At 43.5% G+C, this 22,588-nt stretch overlaps 1 protein-coding gene and 1 long non-coding RNA gene across 2 annotated transcripts in view; one reads left to right on the top strand and one right to left on the bottom strand.

The window, feature by feature from the left end:
- glipr2l (GLI pathogenesis-related 2, like) overlaps positions 1-22,588 on the top strand; it is a 64,467-nt gene that overhangs the window by 26,440 nt on the left and 15,439 nt on the right. The gene's annotated exons all lie outside the window — the stretch shown is intronic.
- LOC122549880 (uncharacterized) overlaps positions 21,083-22,588 on the bottom strand; it is a 62,308-nt gene continuing 60,802 nt past the window's right edge. Inside the window, exon 3 of the long non-coding RNA XR_015757194.1 lies at positions 21,083-21,761. This is a non-coding gene — a long non-coding RNA (uncharacterized LOC122549880). The remainder of the gene's footprint in view (positions 21,762-22,588) is intronic.

Genomic DNA, 22,588 nt, shown 5'->3' with positions numbered 1-22,588 from the left:
TGATAGCTTGAGGGGCCTTTTTTTCCCTTGCGAGAAACACTAGGTATCTACCAGGCATATCGCTGTATTCATATAATCTTTGCTTTGCAAATAATATTTTCCTCTTTGCCATTTGGGTAAGTGCGGTATTCAGGTCTGTCCTAAGGGCTGTAATCCTTTGTAACTTAGCAACAGAGGGCCTATCAACATACGCTGTCTCAGCTGCCTTCAAGCGAGCCTCGAGTAGACGCTGTTGTTCTCCCTTTTGTTTTTCCTGCTGAGTATGAAATAATCAGACCCCGCGCATAAGCCTTAATGGTCTCCCACATCACTGACGGGTTACTGGCTGTACCTGAGTTAATTTCCAGAAAGGGTTTTGAATTCTTGAGAAAAATATTTTACAAATTTACTATCCTTCATTAAGAAAGAATCCATACGCCAATGTCGGGGGGTCGTTTCATTGTCCCTGGTCTTGGTTTTCATATACACTGCAGCATGATCAGAGATTATTATATTACCTATTTTACAGGATAGTGTGGAATTCAGAAAAGTAGAGGGAACAAAAAGCTCCCAATATCAATAGATTAGAATAAAAAGAGAAATCTCTGCCTTGCGGATGAAGGCACCTCCACACATCTACTAATCCTAGCTCCTTATTCAAATCCGCCAATCATCTGGATCGAAGAGATATACCCGCAGTACTCTTGGGTATCCTGTCTACCTCTGGGTCCATAATACAGTTAAAATCTCCACCTATAATTGTGTAACGAGCCCCGAAAGCCATCAGTTTGGAGAATGCTTCCATTATAAATTTGAAAGAGTGTGCCGGGGGACAATAAAGATTCAAAATCCCATACTCCTCTCCATTTATGAGGGCTTTGATCAGTATATACCGTCCAGATTCATCCTTTATCTGATTTAAGATTTTAAAAGGAAGGTTCTTCCAAATGAGAATAACTATTCCCCTACTTTTTGAACTAAAAGATGAAAAGAAGGCCTGATCAAATCCTCCTTGTTGTAATTTTAAGTGGTCTTTATCCAATAAATGTGTCTCCTGTAAGAGAGCTATATCAATTCCTTCTTTTTTGAGGTTTGATAGTATTTTCTTCCTTTTGATTGGTGAATTACTCCCCTTGACATTCCAGGTGCACCACTTAATCGAATGACTAACCCTGATCGTCCAAGCAAGTCCGAGACCCCCCCCCGGGAGGAAGAACCCCACCCAAAACACCCCAAGCATAGACCGTAGAAAATTCACAAAAATAGAAATTCTTTAATGTACTCACGCCAATATAGTGAAAAACTATTTCTAAATAAGAAAAATATAAAACACATTTAAAAGGAGATTTTTCCCCTTGTTCCCAGGGGGCATCCCTTCCTATCAGTAAACCTATCATATCCTCTCCCAACCAGTGCCCCACCCTCAACCCAGGCACCACATAGTAAAATAAAGAAATTCCAGTGTGCGACAAAGCTAAAGATGAAAGTGAGCTCCCCACCCCCCCCCCACCCACACCAACTCCTAGATACATTCAGTAAAGATAATATCAAGTATAAGCATATAAAACTATAAAGTTACAGTCTCAGCAGGTAATAACTAAGTATGATAATAGAAAAAGAAAACCCCGCTGTAAGAAAGGAATGAGGTAGAACAGAGCAAACACCCTCCCCCACACGAATCAACCAAATCGCTCGTCTTATATAAATAAAAAGGAAATCACATACTGGAGAGCAAATAAGCCCCCCTCCCTACCCCCCCGGATACGATATTAAACAATAAAGGAAATAATAAGAAAAGAAAGGGTATACCAGGGGAGGGGGGTGGGGGGAGCAAAACAGCCTCATTGACCACACGGATTCATTCTTACAGTCTATTTAAGAGCATCCAAAAATTCTTTGGCCTTCACCGGCAATCCAGTTATAGACGGATCCTTTATGCCTAAGCGCAGCGTCACTGGATAACGCAAGAAATACTGGATGTTTAAGTCCCTTCTTCGTTTCATCAAACACTCTCCTCTTGCGGGCCAAAGCTGGGGAGAAATCCTGGAACAGCATAATCCTAGATCTCTTATATATCATGGCTTGGGGATCCTTCCAGAGGGTTCTGGAGGCTTCCATAAGCATTTGCTTCTCTCTGTAACACTGAAGCCGGAACAGGACCGTGCAGGGGCGCTAGTCCAACCTGGGCCTGCGTATAGCAACCCGGTGGGCCCACTCTACCTCCACCTGGCCTGACCCAGACTCCAGCTTCAATATCTGAGGGAGCCACTGCAAGCTGGCCTTCCACTTCCCGTTCAGGAAGGCCCAGCAAACGAATATTTGTTCGGCGACCTCGATTCTCGAGGTCATCGATGTGTTCTTCTAAGGCCCGGACTTGTTGTTCGAGCGTCAGGACCCGGCCCACGGCCGACTCTGCAGCAACTTCCGAGTTCGCGGCCTTTAGCTCCGCCCCTCCAATGCGATGTTCGATTTTTTCAATATCTCGGTCGTGGTTTTGCAATGCGGCCGAAAAGCACGACCGAGAATGATTCCCATTTGGACCTGGATTCCTCTATGAAGACGTTGATCTTCTCCTGCAGCTTGTTAAATAAAGAGAACAGGCTCACCAACATAGGTAAGTCCCCCGAGGCGGCCGTGGACGTCTCTGCTGCTGCTGGAGGGGGTGGGGGAGGGGATCCTGCCTGCTGCGAGCTACGGGCATTCTTTCCTTTAGTCATTTTAGTACTGCACCAAACTACTCACGCTAGATGCTGAATAACTAAATAAATTAGGTAAAAGCCATTTTGAATGGTTTGGAAGGTGTAGTGGAGGCGGGTAGCCCACTTTGCCCGAGTTTTGGGTGGAGTACTACAGACTCAGACTTGCTGGATCGCCGCCATCTTGGATCTCCCTTAAGGAAAGCTTTGATGTGTTTTTAATATTTCAATTAGGTTTGAGTTTGGAAATGTGGCCAGCTATAATATGCTAGAAATACCGCCCGCAGCAAAGTGTGGATGTTGCATTTGGAAATATACCACATCCTTGACTTGCACAAAAAGAAATTTGGGTAACATTGAACAGCATATTCGGCCTTAGCTGGTACCAGCAAACATTCACACTTGCAGCCAGGTTTCAGGAACCTTTGAGACTGGATTGTCTCATTGATGCAACTTGATTTGGATATTTCTGTGGAGAGCGCTCTGCAGATGCATGTTCTTATGGTATATTTGCAAAAGTGAGGCTTCCAGATTTTCACCATCAAAGGAAGCATTGTTTCCCATAGGTCTCCACGGTGCCAAGAATTGCTGTATGTTTTCGACTCAAGCCTAATTGGCTTTTAATTGCTAACCAGCTGTTTAAAAGCTGCACTTCGTAATCCACAGCCAACCTGTCAAGCAGGTTTTATGTGTAACAAAGTGCATGGGAATATTGGGCTTATCTTCCCCTAAAACACTCAAAACATTCATGCCTGCTGTGGCAGAGGTGAGCTTAGGTTCCTGGCAGCCTCTGAGTCCAGTGCAGATTCATGGAGTCAGCGGCAGAGGTGAGTTTGGGCCCAGTATGAGACCGGGGTGCATTGACAAGGTAGGGCTGAAGCAGACCCATGGTAACAGCAGAGCCAATTTCAGGCTGATATGGTACCCAGTGGCATTGGTGGCGGCTGCATTGGCAAAGTCTGGCGAGGACTCAGAGAATATCAGTGGAGGCGAGATGACACTAAAGAGTAACGACTTGTTCCAGCAGTAACGGTGCAGTGAAGGGGACTCGTACTGGCCAGCAGGCCCCTGGGCCAGGGTAGAGCACTTAACAAGTAGAACGGTAAAGTCTTTATTTCTTTATTTCTCTTAGGAGGTTTGTCAAACAGAGCTTTTCTGCCTTGGATCACCTGCTGACAGTGATTGTCACTGTTCAATCCTTCGACTTGGATTTCCACTGCTGGGTTGGAAGTGCAGGGTCAGGATGTTTCCCAGCTCTGCAAACCCGACTAGAGTAAAAGCCACCCAGAGGTCAGATAGTTCCTCTGGGGTGGTAGAGTTTCCTGTGAATAAGGCTGGGCAACACCAGAGTGAGAATATGGATCTCTGGGTGCATAGCTGTCTGTTGAAGTTTAATTTAATAAAAATTAAAATCCCTCCAATCCTAATCTCACACACCCACTCGCCCTCCCCATACACTCACCATGCCTCCTCCATTCCAATCCGTGACCCCTCATGCCCATCATGTCGACCTATGCCCACCTATCACCCCACTGCCCATTTACACCCCTTATGCAAACCAATGCTCCTGTTCCACCATCCTCCATCTTACACCTACCATTCCTATTCACATCAAACAGTCTATAATCAGATCTAATAGTCAAAGAAATGGCAGATATATTGTTGTATGAATCAGTCATGCAGCAATGGAGACCTTTCTGTTTAATTTATTAGACTGAGTGAAATAGCAGGTGAATGCTATAACAGATCCCTTTTAATAAGTCTTTTGATGCTTTTGACACATCCCCTTTACAGCAAACTTTCAGATGAACTGTTGACAATTTGAACTGGTGCTTTGACAGTTTTGGCATTAAATTTGACGGCTCTGCTGACATTTGAAGTGAGTGTGAATGTAGTAGGTTAATGTATAGTGATGTTTAACTGTTACAAAGGACATCTGAGTTGCAGTAGCTACCTTACCACCTTCAAATGTGCTTTGGAACTAGATCTAAATGGGCATCTTGCCTTTCCAAAGGGGTAACCTGTTAATTGAAATGAATCCACCAAGTTTTAATCGACGTACTTTGGGTGTTACACCTCTAAGCCCTCAAATCTTACTGCAGTCAGTTGATAACTTAAATAGTCAGCTACATTTGTAAAACAGATGTGCTTGATAGGAGCTCAGTCTCACAAAAATGAGAAGTGCCATGTTCAGAACGAAAGTTATGCATTTTGTCAACTTCTCCTACTTTCTCCTTGATTCGGAGAGGCTGTCCATTATGGTGAAAGTCGTAGCTTTTAGTTCTATTATGGGCTTGGGCTAACTACTCACCCTGTAGCCACTTCTCAGGAATGTGATTTACATTAGGCTATTCGACCAAGTCCATGAAAAAGGAATTGAACAATTTTTGACAGTAATAAGGAATAAAACATGAATTAATTCTGAGAAGCCGTTGTTTTAATGCTTGAGGCAACCTGGGCAAATGCTAAGCCTGAATCTTTCAGAAATTGGTTTAGTAACGAGTCAGCACATTAGTGTTTGTAACCAGGACACCAACAACTAACTGAACTCAGAAAACAGGGCCAACATCTGAAAGCTAACCTTGTCAAGGAGAGAGAGAGAGAGCGCTCAAAAGTAAAGTTTACAGACTTCTTCCCCCTTTTCCAATGTATTTTTCAAGATTTTAGTTTCCAGTTGTGGCTTTAAATAATTTTCAGTATATACAACTGAGCTGCTTTGTTATTAAATGGAGGATTATCACTTGGTTTTGTACATGGTTTAAATGAATTAGCTTCAATTCTGTGAGAACACAGCTGAGAGAAGTTGAACTCAAATGAATCATAGGATACCCATGTACTGTAGGAAAGTGATCTGTCGAGATTAAGATTTGGCTATGATTTGTAATCTTTGCTGTTTTGCACATATTTCCTACAGATGTTGAGCTGTGGAAAATTCCCATAATGTGATTGGTATCTGTGTGTTTCTGATTTAAGAGTAAAGGATAGGCCTCTCGGCTCTTGTCTAGCAACGATGTTGCTCAGCAATGAAGGCACTGTAGATCCAGCAGCTAGTTCTTTCATGAAATAGCTGCTCTCAGTGAGAGTGGTGGTGACTAAGTTGCTGAACTAGACTTCAGTCTTCCAGTTAAAGGCGGGGGAAAGATAAAATCCAGACCTGGTAACTGATCAATGTCCATTATCAGCTGTCACTCCACATTTGCATGTTTCTGCCATTGGTATTAATGTGACTGAACAGAATCATTCTCAGCCACAGAGCACATAGGGGAAGATGCCCCATGACATGGTGGGATTTAGAGTCCAGGGTTTGCTTCCTTTTCTTTCCTTCTTGAAACTTCACCACCTTATCATTAAAGCATTTAGGCTCAAAGCATGATGCAGTTCCATGGACAAGTTCTTACTATTGGAACATTTAGCAGGAAGCCCTGACAAGTGAGTAGTGTCAATGCTACCACATCTTGAGGGAGTATCAGAATGTTTTTTGAAGTGTTTGCTCTGTCCTGTACTTGAACATTGGCTATTTGAGAGTTGAGAAACCAGGGCTGGCTGGGGTAATGTTTATCAGCCACCTGGACAAAGTGTCCCATCCATCATAGTTCACTTTGCAGGAGGCTTGCCTGAATGCTTGAAGATCATGAATGTTTGTTCAGAGTCATCCCTTTGAATCTAGAGGATACGAAAGATGCATTGCTGATGGAATTTAGCACTCTTATGTGTCACTGATACAAGGTCCATGTCTCACTGCAATATAGGCATTTCGTGACAACAACACTTGGACTTTTGGAGACTTGCAGAACTTTTATTGTTGAACACTTACAGTTAGAGTTTTTAGGAGGCTGAACTGGTACTGCTAACCTGGTGTTGAATCTCTTTTTCAATGGTGACCTTTTGAGAGAGGTGGCTGCCAAAGTACAGAAAGTGCTTAACATCTTCCAGAATCTCTCTTTCACCATTTATGGGAGGTGAGATATTTGGCAGACCAGGCCTGAGTTAATATGAGTCTTAGTTTGGCAATATTTAAGGACAGTCCATGTCTCTTGGACACAGAGTTAAAGAACTCAAAAGCAGCTTGCAAATCTGGCGTAAAGTATACTGCAATACTGCATGTTTGTGGTGGGCACTTTATACCATTAGTATGGAGGTGATTAAGGTTAAAGAATTTTCCATCCAGGCAGTACTTACTACACTCACCAAAGGGCATCTGATCATTGAAGTGAATAGTCACTGTCAGGTCGATTATAAATAGTGTGGGGACAATCTCAGAGCTTTGCTTGACACTTGTGTCCTTTCCTGATGAAGGGGTTTTGCCCGAAACGTCGATTTTCCTGCACCTCGGATGCTGCCTGACCTGCTGTGCTTTTCCAGCACCACTCTGATCTTGACTCTGGATTTTGAAGGTGACTGCTTCAGATCTCCCACTGATGTTTCTGAGTCACAGAGTCATACAGCATAGAAACAGGTCCTTTGGCCCACCTTGTCTATTTCACCAACAAATGCCAAACTACACTAATCTCATTTACCTACGCTTGGTCCATAACCTCCTATGCCCTGGCATTCTAAGCACTCATCCAGATGCTTCTTAAATATGAGAGAGTGTGTGCTTCTACCACCCTCTTAGGCAGCAGATTCCATATATCTCCCACCCTTTGGATGAAGATGTTTCTCTTAAGTCTCCTCTAAGCCAATTGCTCCTCTCCTGAAACATGTGCCTTCTGGTATTAGATGCATCTGCCATGGGCAAGAGATTCTCATGATCTACTCTGTCTATGCTTCATAGTTTTGTTTACCTCAATCAGATTCCCCATGCAGCTTCCCCCGCTCCAGGGTAAACAAACCTAGCCTATCCAGTCTGTCTTCATAACTGAGACTTTTCATCTCAGGCAACATCCTGGAGTATCTCCTCTGCTCCCTCTCCAGTGTAATCACATCCCTCCGATAGTGTGGCAACCAGAACTGCACACAATATTCCATCTGTGGCTTAACCAATGTTTTATAAAATTGTAACAAAACTTCCTTGCTACTATGTTTTACACCCTGACTAATGAAGGCAAACATCCCATATGCCTGGTTAAGCACCCAGTCTCCCTGTGCTGACACCTTCAGGGATTGATAGACTTTTATACCAAAGTCTCTTTGTTTCTCAGTACTCCCTAGGGACCAATCATTCACTGCGCAAATTGTTCCCTTATTCAAACTCCCAAAATGGACTACCTCGCATTTATTGGGAGTAAATTACTCTGCCCAATTTATCAGCTGATTAATATCAGACTGCAGCCTGAGACCATCGTTCTAATTACCAATAACAATACCAATTTTCATGTCATTTACAAACTTTCTAATTAAACCTTCCATATTCTCATCAAAGTTGCTAATGCATAGAGCAAACAGTAAAGGTCCCAGTACAAATCCCTGTGTTATATTGCTGGTTACAGGCATCCATTTACAAAAACAACTCCCCACCATCACCGTTTCACAATGCTCCTTGATAATAAAGCTAATTCAATTCAATTCCCTCCTATTTGGACGCCAGTTTTGGACCCAGTTTGCTAATCTGCCTTGGATCCCATGGGCTATTACCTTTTGGACAAGCATTCCATGTTGGACCTTGTCAAAGGCCTTACTGAAGTCCATGTAGACCACATCAACTGCCCTACCCTCATCAATATATTTAGTCACCTTTTCAAATAGTCAATTAAATTCATCAGACAGGATCTCCCTCTAACAAATCTGTGCTGACTATCCCTGATCAATCCCTCCATTTCCAAGTATTGATTAATCCTGTCCTTCAGAATGTTTTCCAATAATTTCCCTACCACTGACACTGGCCTGAAATTACCCGGCCTAACCCCACTGCCCTTCTTCAACAAAGGAACCAAATTACCTATCCTCCAGTCATCTCACACTTCACCTGTAGCCAGTGTAGTATTATATATGTCCACTAAGGTCCCAGCAATCTCCTCCATTGCCTGTGGTAGCAGCCTGAAGTATATTTCATCAAGTATTGGGGATATATGCACCTTTATGCCTGCTAAAACATCTAAAATGTGTTCTAGAGCCTCCCCTTGCCAATTGATAACCCCAGCTGCAAGATCTTTTTCCTCTGTGAAGTATTTATTTAAGACCTCAACCACATCCACTGGCTCCAGGCACAGGTTGCCCTGTTTCTCCCTAATCGACCCACTCTTACCCTGGTAATCCTCTTATTCTTAATACGGAGGAACCTCGATTATCTGAAGGACACGGGCGGGGAGTTTTTCGTTCAGTTAATCGAATGCTGGATAACATAGTTTAGCCGAGCATCGGGACCTTGCGATCTTGCCAGATAATCCAATATTCGGATAATCAAATGCCGGATAATCGAGGTTCCTCTGTATGCTATAAAAAGCCTTGGGGTTTTCCTTGATCCCATCTGCCAAAGATATTTCATGGCCCCCCTTTGCCCTCTGATTTCCTTTTTAAGCAACCTCCCACACTCTGTACATTTGAAGGGGCTCCCCTGTTTTTAATGTGCTGTATCTGACATATGCTTCCTTCTTTCTCTTTTTCAAACTCTCAATAACCCGTATTCATCCAGGGTTTCCTGGACTTGCTGCCCTTCGCCTTTCATCCTTAGAGGAACAGTCTGGCCCTGAATTCACACTATACTACTTTTAAAGGATTCCCCCTTTCCAAATGTTGACTTACCTGCAGGTAGCTGCTCCCAGGCTGTGTTTGTCACATCCTGTCTAATGATATTGAAATCAGCTTTCCCCCAGTTTAAACAGTTAACTTTTGAACTATCTTTATCCCTCTGCATAATGACTTTGAAACTTAGAGTTATGGTCACTATCCCCGAAATGCTTGCCCAATGAAACTTCAACCACTTGACCGTCTTTGTTCCTTCGGATTTGGTCTAACACTGCCCCATCTCTGGTCGGGTTATCTATGTACTGGCACAAAAAGCTAGCCTGGATGCTCTTTAAAAACTCTACCCCATCTAATCCTTTCACACAATGGTGATCCCAGTTATCTTACAAAAGTTGAGGTCTCCTACAACTGTTTCTCTCACACCTTTCTGTGATTTGCCTACATATCGACTCCTCTATTTCCTTCTGACTGTTGAAAGGCCTCAGAAAAGTAATCACCCCTTTTTTATTTCTAAGCTCTACCCAGGTGGCCTCATTTGAAGACCTTCCTATGACATCTCCCTCATTACCTCAGTGATGGTTTCCTTTCTCAATAATGCAAAGCCCCCCCACCCCTTAATTCACTACCCCCTCCCCACTCCTGCCTGAAAATTCGATACCCTGGAATGTTGAGCTGTCAATCCTGTCCATCCTTCAACCATGTCTCAGTGATTGCAATAATCATTCCCCTGTGCTGATCAATACTCTTCGTCTGCTTTACCAGTCAAGCTCCGATGTCTTCTCTGCCATTGCATTCCTTCCATATCTGATAGGATCTTGTTCCTGACTGTATATCTACTCTGTGCCCTCCGACCCCCCTCCCCCTCCCCCCGCCATCAAATCAGTTGAAAACCTTACAGCAGCACAAGCAAACCTCCAATTGGACCCATTCCAGTTCAGGTGCAACCTGTCCAGCTTGTACAGAAGCTGTCCCCATGATTCCAAAAAAAAAGAAGCCCTTCCTCCTACACCATCCCTTTAGCCTCACGTTCATCTGACCCATCTTCCTACTTCGCTACTCAGTAGCGCGTAGCAAGGGAAGTAATCTGGAGATTACAATTTTAGTCATCTTTTTCTTTAATCAACTACCCAGCTCTCTCGATTGCTGCAGGACCTCATTTATTTTCCTTAATCCATGATGTTTTGCTGACATGTACCACACTGCCCTGCAGTGCTTTAAGACATCCCTGAACCTGGTATCACATGCTCACTGTAGGGAATCTAATCTAATCTAATGTTTCTTAGACAGCACTCTTTGCAACACTCTCCACACAGCCTCACGACTTACTGAGTCCAATACTTTGATTCAATTGATGAATTGATGTATTCCCTGGTGATGTTCTTAACATTTAGTTTGGATTTGTCTGGCAATGAAGGCCAGACAAGAGATTTCTCTGGAAGGTCTGATGCCCCAAAACATCTCCCGGAGTTTTCCTCAACCACAGAAATTTAAGAGCAAGCATGGTTCCCTGTTATGGACGTGAGGGAAATAACTTGAAAGTTTCTCAAGCCTTATGATCCTTTCTTGAAGATTGTTACAAATCACACAACACCAAGTTATGGTCCAACAGGTTTATTTGGAAGCACTAGCTTTCGGAGCACTGCTCCTTTATCAGGTGGTCGTCAGGCAACCTGGTGCTGTGTGATTTTTAACTTTGTACATCCCAGTCCAACACCAGCACCTTCAAATCATTGTTACAAACGTTGAATTCCTGAAGTGAGAGGGAGCATTTTTTTCCTCACCAATAGATGAATGCATGGAAGTTTGATGTGAGCAAAAGCTCGCCATCTTTGAAGAGCTCAGTTGGGATACTGTTGGAAACACAAATTTTGTTGTATTTTCAATTACTTGTTTCAGCTTTCCTGTTGTTGGTGGCTACTATCACTGGGGAATAGACTACTAGCTGGCAGTGAGGCCTCACAATTGAGGGGTTATTGGAAATATTATTTTCAACGTTGGTGGGTGGCATAGTTATGAAGAGAACCACTATCTTCTGACTGAAGGGGATTTTGACCATAAGACTTGGACTGTAGGTTGTGATGGTCAGCACATTGTTTGATCTAGGAGAAAGTGAGGACTGAAGATGCTGGAGATCAGAGTTGAGTGTGCGTTGCTGGGAAAGCACAGCAGGTCAGGCAGCATCCGAGGAGCAGGAGAATTGACGTTTCGGGCATAAGCCCTTAATCAGGAATGAGGTTTGTGGGCGGGGAGTGCTGAGAGATAAATGGGAGGGGGGTGGAGCTGGGGGAAGGTAGCTGAGAATGCAGAGGTAGATGAAGGTGGGGAGAAGGTGATAGGTAGGAAAGGAGGGTGGAGCGGATAGATGGGAAAGACGATGGACAGGTCAAGAGGGCAGTGCCGACTTGGAGGCTTGGGACTGGGAAAAGGTGGGGGAGGTGAAATGAGGAAACTGGTGAAATCCACATTAATCCCGTGTGGTTGTAGGAACCCAAGGCAGGAGATGAGGCATTCTTCCTCCGGGCGTCGGGTGGTTAGGGTTTGACGATGGAGGAGGCAGGATGCCAACTTGTGGATTGTTTCAGAGAACATCTCTGGGACACCTGCACCAATCAACCCCACCACCCTGTGGCTGAACACTTCAACTCCCCCTCCCACTTCACTAAGGAGGTGGAGGTCCTGGGCCTCCTCCATTGCCTATCCCTAACCATCCCATGACTGGAGGAAGAACGCCTCATCTTCCGCCGTGGCACCCTGCAACTACACCGGAGTAATGTGGATTTCAAGAGTTTCCTCATTTCCCCTCCCCCTCACTTTATACCAGTCTCAAGCCTCCAACTCGGCACCTCCGTCTTGACCTGTCCATCACCTTTCCCATCCATCCGCTCCATCCTCGTTTCCGACCTATCACCTTCTCCCCCCACCAGAGACCTATCGCATTCTCAGCTTCTGCCCCCAGCCCCACCCCACCTCCCATTTATCTCTCAGCTCCCCGGACCACAAGCCTCATTCCTGATGAAGGGCCTATGCCCGAAACGTCGATTCTCCTGCTCCTCAGATGCTGCCTGACCTGCCGTGCTTTTCCAGCACCACAATCTCGACATTATTTGATCTCTCAGGCTTTCTCTTCCAGTACTTATTTTCTATCGTATAAGTTTATCTTTGGCTTAGTCTTGAGCTGCTGGAGTGCTGCCCTCTTGGCTTCTGGCCTTGGGTTGTTTTAGCAGGCAATGAAGACCGCTTGGCTTTGTTCCAGGAGGCCACATACTTCTGCATTGTTTTTATCGAACCAGTTCTGCTGAGGCTCAAACTGAATGGTCTGGGCACAGGAGTCCAGTATGGCTGACTTTATCTGATCTCACTGATCTGAGACTGTGAGCTGTACATGGAATTCCATTCTCATTCAGGCTTCAATGGAACTGAGACTTTGATGTTCGTCACTAATTGAACAAATCAACGATTTGCTGTGAAAGCATCAGTCTCTCGTGCAATAAGTGATATGTGTATTATTCTGATTTTTGATTCAACAATGACTTAATCCAAGAGGTGCCTGTCTTTGATCTAAGATGCCTCCATGTGGTTTTGTATCTGTCCTTCTGCTTATAATAAGGTCATGCTGACTGCAGCTGGAGATCACCATTTGTATTGACATCTCCCACGCCATTTTTCTAATGGTTCATCACCAAATGTCAAGAGTCATGGGCAATCCAGGCATTAATGATCGCCAGAAGGGATGATCTTTCCTTCTTTTGGAATGTCGTGAGGACATCATCAATGCTAGTATGGTCGCTTCCCAAAATACCTTCATTAGAGTCATGGGTGAGACCACAGGCACTGGCTGTGGTGGTGCATTCACTTATGGCTGAGCTGCTGCCGAAATGTCATGAGCCTTTTATGGGGAGTTTCTGGGGAATTGTGCAGTGCATCCAAGATCCTTTACTGAATGATAAAACCAACTTCCTAGACACGTGGCTGACTATCAGCCTTTACTTTCCAGTGGAAGATGTGTATGTAGCTGCAGCTGCCCATCCTCAGGGAGGCAGGTCTCATTGAGGGCAGTGATGTCAATTTGGAGTCTTGACAGTTCACGTAATAAAACTGCTGTTCTTCTTTCCAGATGGTCACTAAACATGAGATTATCCATGCGCGTTCTGACATTCCAAGCTGCAAAATCTAGAGATTTCTCTCTTTGACCACAAAGATGGTGATTCTGCGGCATGTGACTTCCCAAACAAGAGGAAGTGTCTGCTTTTTAAGGCACGATCTCTGGCCTCTGCCCCGATTTTAGGTGAGCAGGGGAGTATTGTGAAAAGAACTAGTCAGTACAGACACTGTTACCCAAAGACACCGTCTGTAGATTCTTGACTCAGGATTCCGAGGTGCACAGGCCTGTCCCTTTCACTAGATCGCCATCATTGCAGGACTTAGCAAATGGATTCTGGTAGAAGCCTGGACATGACTTTGTTTAGCATGTGGACTTGGCATGCCATAATTGTCGAGATTATTATAACTGGGTGGTGGTCAGATTTCGGTGCTGTGTTCAGACACAATACTCTGAGATGTCCTTACCGCTACAATCTTATTCTGCCTTTGCAACAGATGACATGCCCAATCTTCCCTCGCCTGTTCTGCGAGTATTTTTGCTAACCCTTCCTAGAATTAGATATGAGCTTGATTGTGCTGGCTGGCGCAGCTGAATAGTCATTGAGATGCAGCACAGGAGAGATACTTCGGCCCATCAATTCTGCACCGACCTATCTACATTAAACAGCCTGGCCATATTCAGTATCTAGATTTACTGAAGGATAATGGAAGGTGTGACAGGGGGTCCTCTGGAATTCAATGACAGCCTGAGAGAGAGAGTGTTTGAGAAAACAGATGGAAGCTGACAGCTGCTCAAATGGCTGGGATGACAGCAGCATTGTCGTACAGCACGCTGTGTGACAGTCATTGTTGAAGCAGGTCCACATAAATATTACACTTTCAATATACTGTTGTGGACTAATTTTAAATATGTCTACAGGGGAGTTCTTGGTTCGTCAGCCTGGGCCAGATGCCAGGCTATGCTGTCACTTCAGCAGTCTGCATGTTTCACAACCTCTCCTTAAAACAACACATGGGAAGACAATTTGAACAGAGTCAGACATAGTTGAGCAATGGGTCCTTCTCAAAGCCAAAAGCTTTAGCTACTTAGCAGAATGTTGATCCCTACATGAAAATATTTAATCCTGACTTGTAGCTCTAGATTTCCTATCAGTTTGTCCATATTCTCTTGCTGATAGAACTGCACATTCATAAATTCTGTGGCCTGTTTATTCCTCTCCTTTGATTAAAGCACTGTTAAATGTTAAATTCAAGGTGAAGAAGCTGAATAGGTCATTTTGTGATCACTTAATGTTCTGCAGCTGTTGTTAAACATCAGAATTATTTAAATATTTGAAAAAAACCCACTCTAAATGAAATCCTAAAAGTTAGCTATCCAAAATTGTACAGGAATAAATGTTTGCAGGATTTATGTGTAAATCACCTCTTGCCAATGTGACATGTGACTCCAACAAGCTATAAACTGTAAGACCATAAGATATAGGAGCAGAATTAGGCCACTCAAGCCATTGAGTCTATCCCACCATTCACTGACATGTTTCTCAACCCCATTCCCCTGCCTACGACCCATAACTCTTGATCCCCTTACTAATCAAGAACCTATCTATTTCTGTCTTAAATACACAATAACTTAGCTTTCACAGAATTCTGTGGCAATGAGTTCTATTGATTAACCACCTTCTGAATAAATTACTTCTCATCTCGGTTCTAAAGAGCCTTCCCTTCACTGTGCCCTTAGGGCCTAATCTCTCCTACTAGTGGAAACATCTTCTCCACGTTCACTCTATCCAGATCTCTCAGTATTCTGTAAGTTTCAATCAAATTATTCCTCTCATCCAACTGACCTGCTGTGCTTTTCCAGCACTACTCTAATCCCATCAGCCACCACCCTCTGTCTTCTTTCAGCTAGCCAATATCTGATCCAAACCACTAAATCACCCTCAATCCCATGCCTCTGTATTTTGTACAAAAGCCTATCGTGGCGAGTACAGACCCTTAGTCCTCAATCACTCCTTACTTGATAAGTCCTCCATCCCCTGGATCATTATTGTAAACCTCCTCTGGGCCCAATGCCAATGCCAACACAGCACTCCTTAAATATGGGGTCCAAAACTGCTCACAATATTCCAATTGCGGTTATGACCATAGCCTTATAAAGCTTCAGGAGTACACATCTGCTCTTGTAGAACATAGACCACTACAGCGCAGTACAGGCCCTTCAGCCCTCAATGTTGTGCCGACCTGTGAAACCAATCTGAATCCCATCTAACCTACACTATTCCATCTTCATCCATATGTTTATCCAATGACCATTTAAATGCCCTTAAAGATGGTGAGTCTCTCCTGTTGCAGGCAGGCCGTTCCATGCCCCTACTCTCTGAGTAAAGAAACTACCCCAATATCTGTCCTATATTTATCACTCTTCAATTTAAAGCTATGTCCCCTCGTGCTAGCCATCACCATCCGAGGAAAAAGGCTCTCACTGTCCACCCTATCTAACCGTCTGATTATCTTATATGTCTCTGTTAAGTCACCTCTCAACCTTCTCTCTAACGAAAACAGCCTCAAGTCCCTCAGCCTTTCCTTGTAAGACTTCCCCTCCATACCAGGCAACATCCTAGTAAATCTCCTCTGAACCCTTTCCAAAGCCTCCACATCCTTCCTATAATGCGGTGACCAGAACTGTACACAATGCTCCCAAGTGCGGCCACAACAGAATTTTGTATAGCTGCAGCATGACCACAAGGCTCCGAAACTCAATCTCTCTACCAATAAAAGCTAACACACCGTATGCCTTCTTAACAACCCTATCAACCTGGAATGGCTTTTGCCCGAAATGTCGATTTTCCTGCTCCTTGGATGCTGCCTGACCTGCTGTGCTTTTTCAGCACCACTTTAATCCCATCAGCCACCACCCTCTGTCTTCTTTCAGCTAGCCAATATCTGATCCAAACCACTAAATCACCCTCAATCCCATGCCTCCGTATTTTGTGCAATAGCCTACCGTGGGGAGTACTGAGAAATTAGGATTGGAGCAGGGCTGGGACTCAACTCCCATTACTAGTTAAACATCTATCTTCTCCTTAGATTTTATTCAGTGTTCTTGAATCCACCGCAATGTGGAGCAGTGAATTCCACAACTTGGACTCGTGTGAATTTGGAACACATTGCATTTTACACACTTGCATTACTACCACAAACTCGATGAGTTTGGTTCATTAAGTAGTTCTGGTTTGGTCCATTTGCTTCTGGAACACCAATGATTTACAAAATTAAATAATTTGTAGATACTCACTATGAGACATCCAGAGAGTAAAAGATCTTTCAAGATTTTCTTTAAAACTTAAACTTGTGGAAACTGGATGGGAACAGGGAGAATTCTAGAAATATTCTTTTCTGATTCATAAGATAATGAGAGCCAGGGACAGGAGAACCATTTTGGCTCATTGGGATTACTCTATCATTCAGTAATATCAGCGCTGATCTGGTTGTGGCCTTTCTTTAATGGTGCTTTCTTGTCCGTCCTCCATAACATTGACTCCATGTTACTCAAACAACTTTCGAAGTCAGCCTTGAATATAATCAATGCCCCATTTCCTCTGTTCTCTGGAACAGCATTCCAAAGAGAAACAATCCTTTTAGATAAGGCTTTCCTCCTGAATTCCAAGTAAACTGGGAGAGCCTTTATTTTGAAACTCTGTCTGGAAATCTAGATTTCCTGATGAGAAGAAATGTCTGTTCAGCATTTATCATGTTTCACCCTCTTAGAATTTTATATTTTCAATAAGATAACCTCTTATTCTTCTAAACTCCAATGAGTATAGGCCCAACCCGCTCAGTCTTCCTGCAAAACAGAATTCCTGCATCCTTAAAATCAGCACAGTAACATTTCACTGAATACTTTCAATGCAATGCTTCCAACTTAGAGGGATGCGATGCTGTGGTGGTAATGTCCCTGGATTAGTAATCTGGAACCCGAGGCTAATAGTCTGAGGATATGGGTTTGAATTCCACCATGGCAGATGATGGAATTTGAATTCAATAAAAATCTAGTGCAATAAAGCTTCATTATTAGCATTGTTGGTTGTCAGGTTCACTTTAGGGAAGGAAATATGCCATCATTCCAGAGAACAGAGGAAATGCGTCATTGATTATATTCAAGGCTGACTTAGAAAGATGTTTGAGTAACATGGAGTCAATGTTATGGAGGACGGACAAGAAAGTACCATTAAGGCCACAACCAGATCAGTGCTGATATTACTGAATGATAGAACAAATCCAATGAGCCAAAATGGCTACTCCTGTTCCTGGTTGACTCTTAATTGCCTTTTGTGCTTTAGGGATGGACAATAAATGCTGACCTAGCCTGGGATAACTCCATGAACAAATATCTTTAAAGAGATATTTTTGTCCCTTAAGTAAGGAGACCAAAACTGTACAGATATGGTTTCCCTAATACTCAAAATTGGTCTTACCAGTCTCCTGTCACATTGTAGCAAACCTCCCTAATTTTATATTTCAGTCCCTTACAATAAGGGCTAATGTCTCCTATTATATTATGTTCCTTTATGCTGACCTGATGCTGCATCCTGAAGCTAAAGGTGGCTTCAAGGTGTGCATGAACTCAAGTGCAGAAATAGGAATAAGATTGAAATGTACTGTTGCAGTCATTGTAACTGAACAGACTTTTATGAACAGCTTTCCATTATGTGACCAAGGCTGTTCTGTCAGTGTTGATGATCTTCATGTCAAATAGGGCTTTTGGTGCCAGTTGTGCTCAGAGCAGGTTCTTTTCAGGGTGTGGAAAAGAAGCTGCCATTGCTTATTGTGGATGTTGGCTCACACAGTGTGTGCACAGGACAGGATATCCTGGATAGTGGGAGTTTCTGCCCAGTCACCAGGAGAGTTGGACGGGAATTTATTCTCGCCAGCTCATCACCGAGACCACACTGCTGTGGGATTAGTCTACCTAGCTTCATTAGTCTACCAAACCTTCTATGAAGTGCTTCCAATATATTTCTTAAATGAGGATGGCAGTACTGTGCACACTATTTCAGATGTTGTTTCAACAATATTCTGCATAACTGAAGCATAATTTTCCTAGTTTTGCATTCAAATTCCCTGACAATACACAATTCCATTCTGTTTGTTTTTCTGTATCTGTTTACGAATCTTCTGTGATTCATGCATGAGGAGACCTAGACCCCATTGTATCCCAGAAATCTGCTATCTTGTAATGTTCAGAGAATATACTTTTTGTTTCCTGACAAAATGAACAATTTTACCAGACATTACTTCACCTATTTTTATTAGTTTTTAAGTCTTCTTTCTTTTTTACAACTTACTTTCCCCTATCTTTGTGTCATCGCCAAACTTAAATACCATACATTTGATCTGTTCATTGAAGCCATTGACATGAATTGTAGCAATCTGAGGTCCCAGATCTCTGTGGCACACTCACCATTACATCTTGCCTGTCAGTAAATGATCCATTTATGCCTATTCTCTTTCCCATTAGATGATCACAGAATCAAAGAATGCCTATAGTGTGGAAACTATTGAGTCCATATCGACCCTCTGAAGAGCACCCAGACCCAACCCACTGCCCTATCCCTGCATTTCCCATGGCTAATCCACCTAGCCTATATATCTTTGGACACTAAGGGCAATTTTAACATGGCCACTCTACCTAATGTTTGGACTGTAGAAGGAGACCGGAGCATCTGGAGGAATCCCATTCAGACATAGGGAGAATGCGTAAGCTCCACACAGGTGGAGGCTGGAATCGAACCCAGGTCCAGGCGCTGTGAGACAGCAGTGCTAACCACTGAGACATCGTGCCAGCCTCAACCATCTAATCATGCCAATGTATTACTGTCTACACAATGCGCTTATTTTCCACAATACTTTTGATATGGCAACTTATCCAATGCCGTATGTAAATCTAAATACAGTATGTCCACCAGTTCTCCTTTATCTCCTTCCCTCAAAAAAACAGATCATGTTACTGATAGCCAAGAACAAGAAGTAAGGAAGAATTTTCCCCTGCCTGTGTCTCTTGAACCACTGCACTGCTTGGGATGTAGGAACACTCACCATGCTGCTCGGAAGAATATTTCAGGATTTTGACCTGGCAATAGTGAAGGAATAGCTACATAGTTCCAAGTCAAAGTGTAGTGTCAGAGTGGAAGGGAGCTTGCAGGTGATGGCGCTTATACATACTAGCTGTTCGTGTCCTTCTAGGTCATTAAAATTGGAAGGGGCGTTTGAAGAAGCCTTGGTGAATTGCTGCAATGAATCTTGTTGATGGTACACACTACTGTTGCCTATCAGTGGTGAAGGGAGTGAATGATGTACAAGGTGGATGGGGTATGTATTGTGTGGGCTGCTTTGTCTGAGTGACATCAAATTTCTTGAGCTCATTGTGTAGGGGGTAACAGATTGGCATGGACGAGGATCGATGAGCTAACAAGAAGCAGAAAATAGGCATAAATAGGTCACTTTTTGATAGAAAGGAAGTAATGATTGGCATGCCACAGGGATTAGTGCTGAGCCCCCAGGTTTATACTATCGTATGAATGACTTGGATGAAGGGACTTCATGTCCCTGCACTCATCCAGGCAAATGGAGAATATTCCATCACACTCTGACTTGTCCCTTGTAGATGGTGGCCAGGTTTTGGTAGGCTTTTCTATAGAATTCCCAGCCTCTGACTTTCTCTTGAAGTCACATTATTTATATGGATGGTCCTTGTAATAACTCGAAGCTCGACCAGAAAGCATAATTTATTGTTGAACATTAAAATGGAGCCACTACTCATGATTTGCTTAGGCTAGTTGTGGCCCAGGACAAACAGTTCTGCTGACCCAATCCTGGGCCTGCTTTTATTTCTTTTTTTTTCCTAACCAGAAATGCTATCACACACAACTGAATGATTTTCTTTTTCCCCATCACAAAATCACCATCTATTAACTACCACCAGTAAATCACAGTCTACTTTGTTTTATTTATTTTTTGATAAAAGGCTTGATAAAGGGCTCAGGTGATGAGTTCTGACTGGGCAGGCCATTGCCTGATACCAAGGGAACTCATATTCAGTGAGCTCCACAGGGAAATTAATTAGTGATTCCCCAAAGGCCTTAAAGAGGTTATCAGAGTCCTGTGTTTGCTCAGTAGCAACCTTCTGGAAGTTGGTAATAAAGTAAAAGCCGTTAAATGTTAAGTCAAGATGGTTAGATTGTCTCTTGCTGGAGAAAGTCATTGCCTGGCCCTTGCATCGTGTGAACGTAAATTTCCCTTTATCATGTCGAATCTGAATGGGGTCTAGATTTTGCTATATGCAAATGTGTCCTAGAGAAGCCCATAGGAGTTAATGACCATCTCTTTGATGGGTAGCTCTTATAACCAAGAATCCAATCTTGAAGGCATGTGGGAGAGTGAAATATTTGGACACCCACGAATGCCTGAACATGTAGGTGTCATGATTGCCACCAGGAGAATGTGTGCATTCCTGCAGGACACGCAGACTGCTGACTATACACACAGAACTACTGCACATGACTGGACTGAAATTCCTTCCTGTTAATGATGGCCCCTGTGGGAGCCTGAATGGCCTCATGTGTGCAGATCGTCACTCCGACTACTTACACGGTCCTTGAGACTGAGGATGACTTTTTAAAAATTTTATTTGATTTATTATTGTCACATATCAAGATACAATGAAGAGTATTGTTTTGCATGCTATACAGGCAAATCAGACTTTACATAAGTGCATCAGGGTAGCAGAACAGACTGCAGAATACAGTGTTAAAGCCACAGAGAAGGTGCAGACAGAGATTAGATTAGATCAGATTAGATTACAGTGTGGAAACAGATCAACAATAACATTTGAGAGGTCCGTCAAAAGTCTTGATAACAGCTGGGAAGAAGCTGTTCTTGAATCTGTTTGTGGACCTGAACCAGTTAAACACGGGATCACACATACCCCGCAGGCGGTGGGCAGAAGGTGTTTGATCGGGGGGGTGTTGGGAAGCCTTGAGATTTCACTTGCTGTTTCCACAGTTTGCTTTTTTCCTCCATCTGGTCCTGTTGGAGATCTTGTTGTTACCTTCATGGATACTCCTTCTCCAGTTCAGATGGATCTAGGTCAAGAGATTCCCACAAGCTGACGGGGATGTTACACTTGAGCAAGGCTTTGAAGATGTCCCTGAAGTGCCCTTTTGGTAAGCTGTCCTCGTGGCTCGTTGTAACAGAGCTTGGAGTAGAGAGCTTATTCTGGAAGGCTGTGTCCCATGCGGATGATGTGGCCTGCGCTGACGGTAACTAGTGTCCCAGGGCTGAGGATGTCGGCCTGGGGGAAGACTTCAAGAGATATCATGAAAGTGAAGCCAAACATTAGCCAGACACTATATGTGAGCGCCTCTTAAAGCCACTAGCACTCTCTTTAATGCTTTCTCCCTCATCTGTCGAGATTCATAGAATCCCTACATGCGGAAAGAGACCATCCCAACCAGACCCAGCCGCCTACTGTATCTTCTCATTTCCCATGGCCAATCCACCTGACCTGAACATCCTTGGACTATGGGAGGAAACCAGAACACCCAGAATAAACCTACACAGATATGGGATAAATGTGCAAATTCCAAACAGGCAGTCGCCCGAGGGTGGAATGGAACCAGGTCCCTGGAAATTACAATTCCTGTCTATAGCATCACCATGTCATGTGTGCACCTGTCAGAATCTATCAGCTTGAGCTATTTGAGTGTACACTGAAACATAGAATCTTACAGAACAAGAGGAGACCATTTGGCCTATCATGGCTATGTCAGCTCATTGAACGACAGTCGTAGAGTCAAAGGGCTATCCAATTAATCCACATACCTGCTCTTTTCCCCATAGGCCTGCAAATCTTTCTGTTTAGTTATATTTTCAGTTTTCCTTTGAAAGTATCGTATCACTTGAAGGTGATTTTACAAACTGGGCCATCTGTCTTTGCATATTTGCATATATGCCCCCAATATCTGTTTCCTCAACATGTAAACGGTCATTGCCCTGAAGTCTGTTCTTGGATAGGGTGTTGTCTGAGTGATTCACTGTGTAAGGACTTTAAAATGTACATGATGTGGAGGTGCTGGTGTTGGACAGGGGTGGACAAGGTCAGAAGTCACACGACACCAGATTATAGTCCA

This window comes from Chiloscyllium plagiosum, unplaced genomic scaffold (assembly GCF_037043375.1).
Source record: "Chiloscyllium plagiosum isolate Xiang-an unplaced genomic scaffold, Cpla_swu_hap1 HiC_scaffold_5, whole genome shotgun sequence".
Lineage (NCBI taxonomy): Eukaryota > Metazoa > Chordata > Chondrichthyes > Orectolobiformes > Hemiscylliidae > Chiloscyllium > Chiloscyllium plagiosum.
Note: the sequence above shows the minus strand (reverse complement) of the source record. Positions and strands in the feature narration are given on the sequence as shown.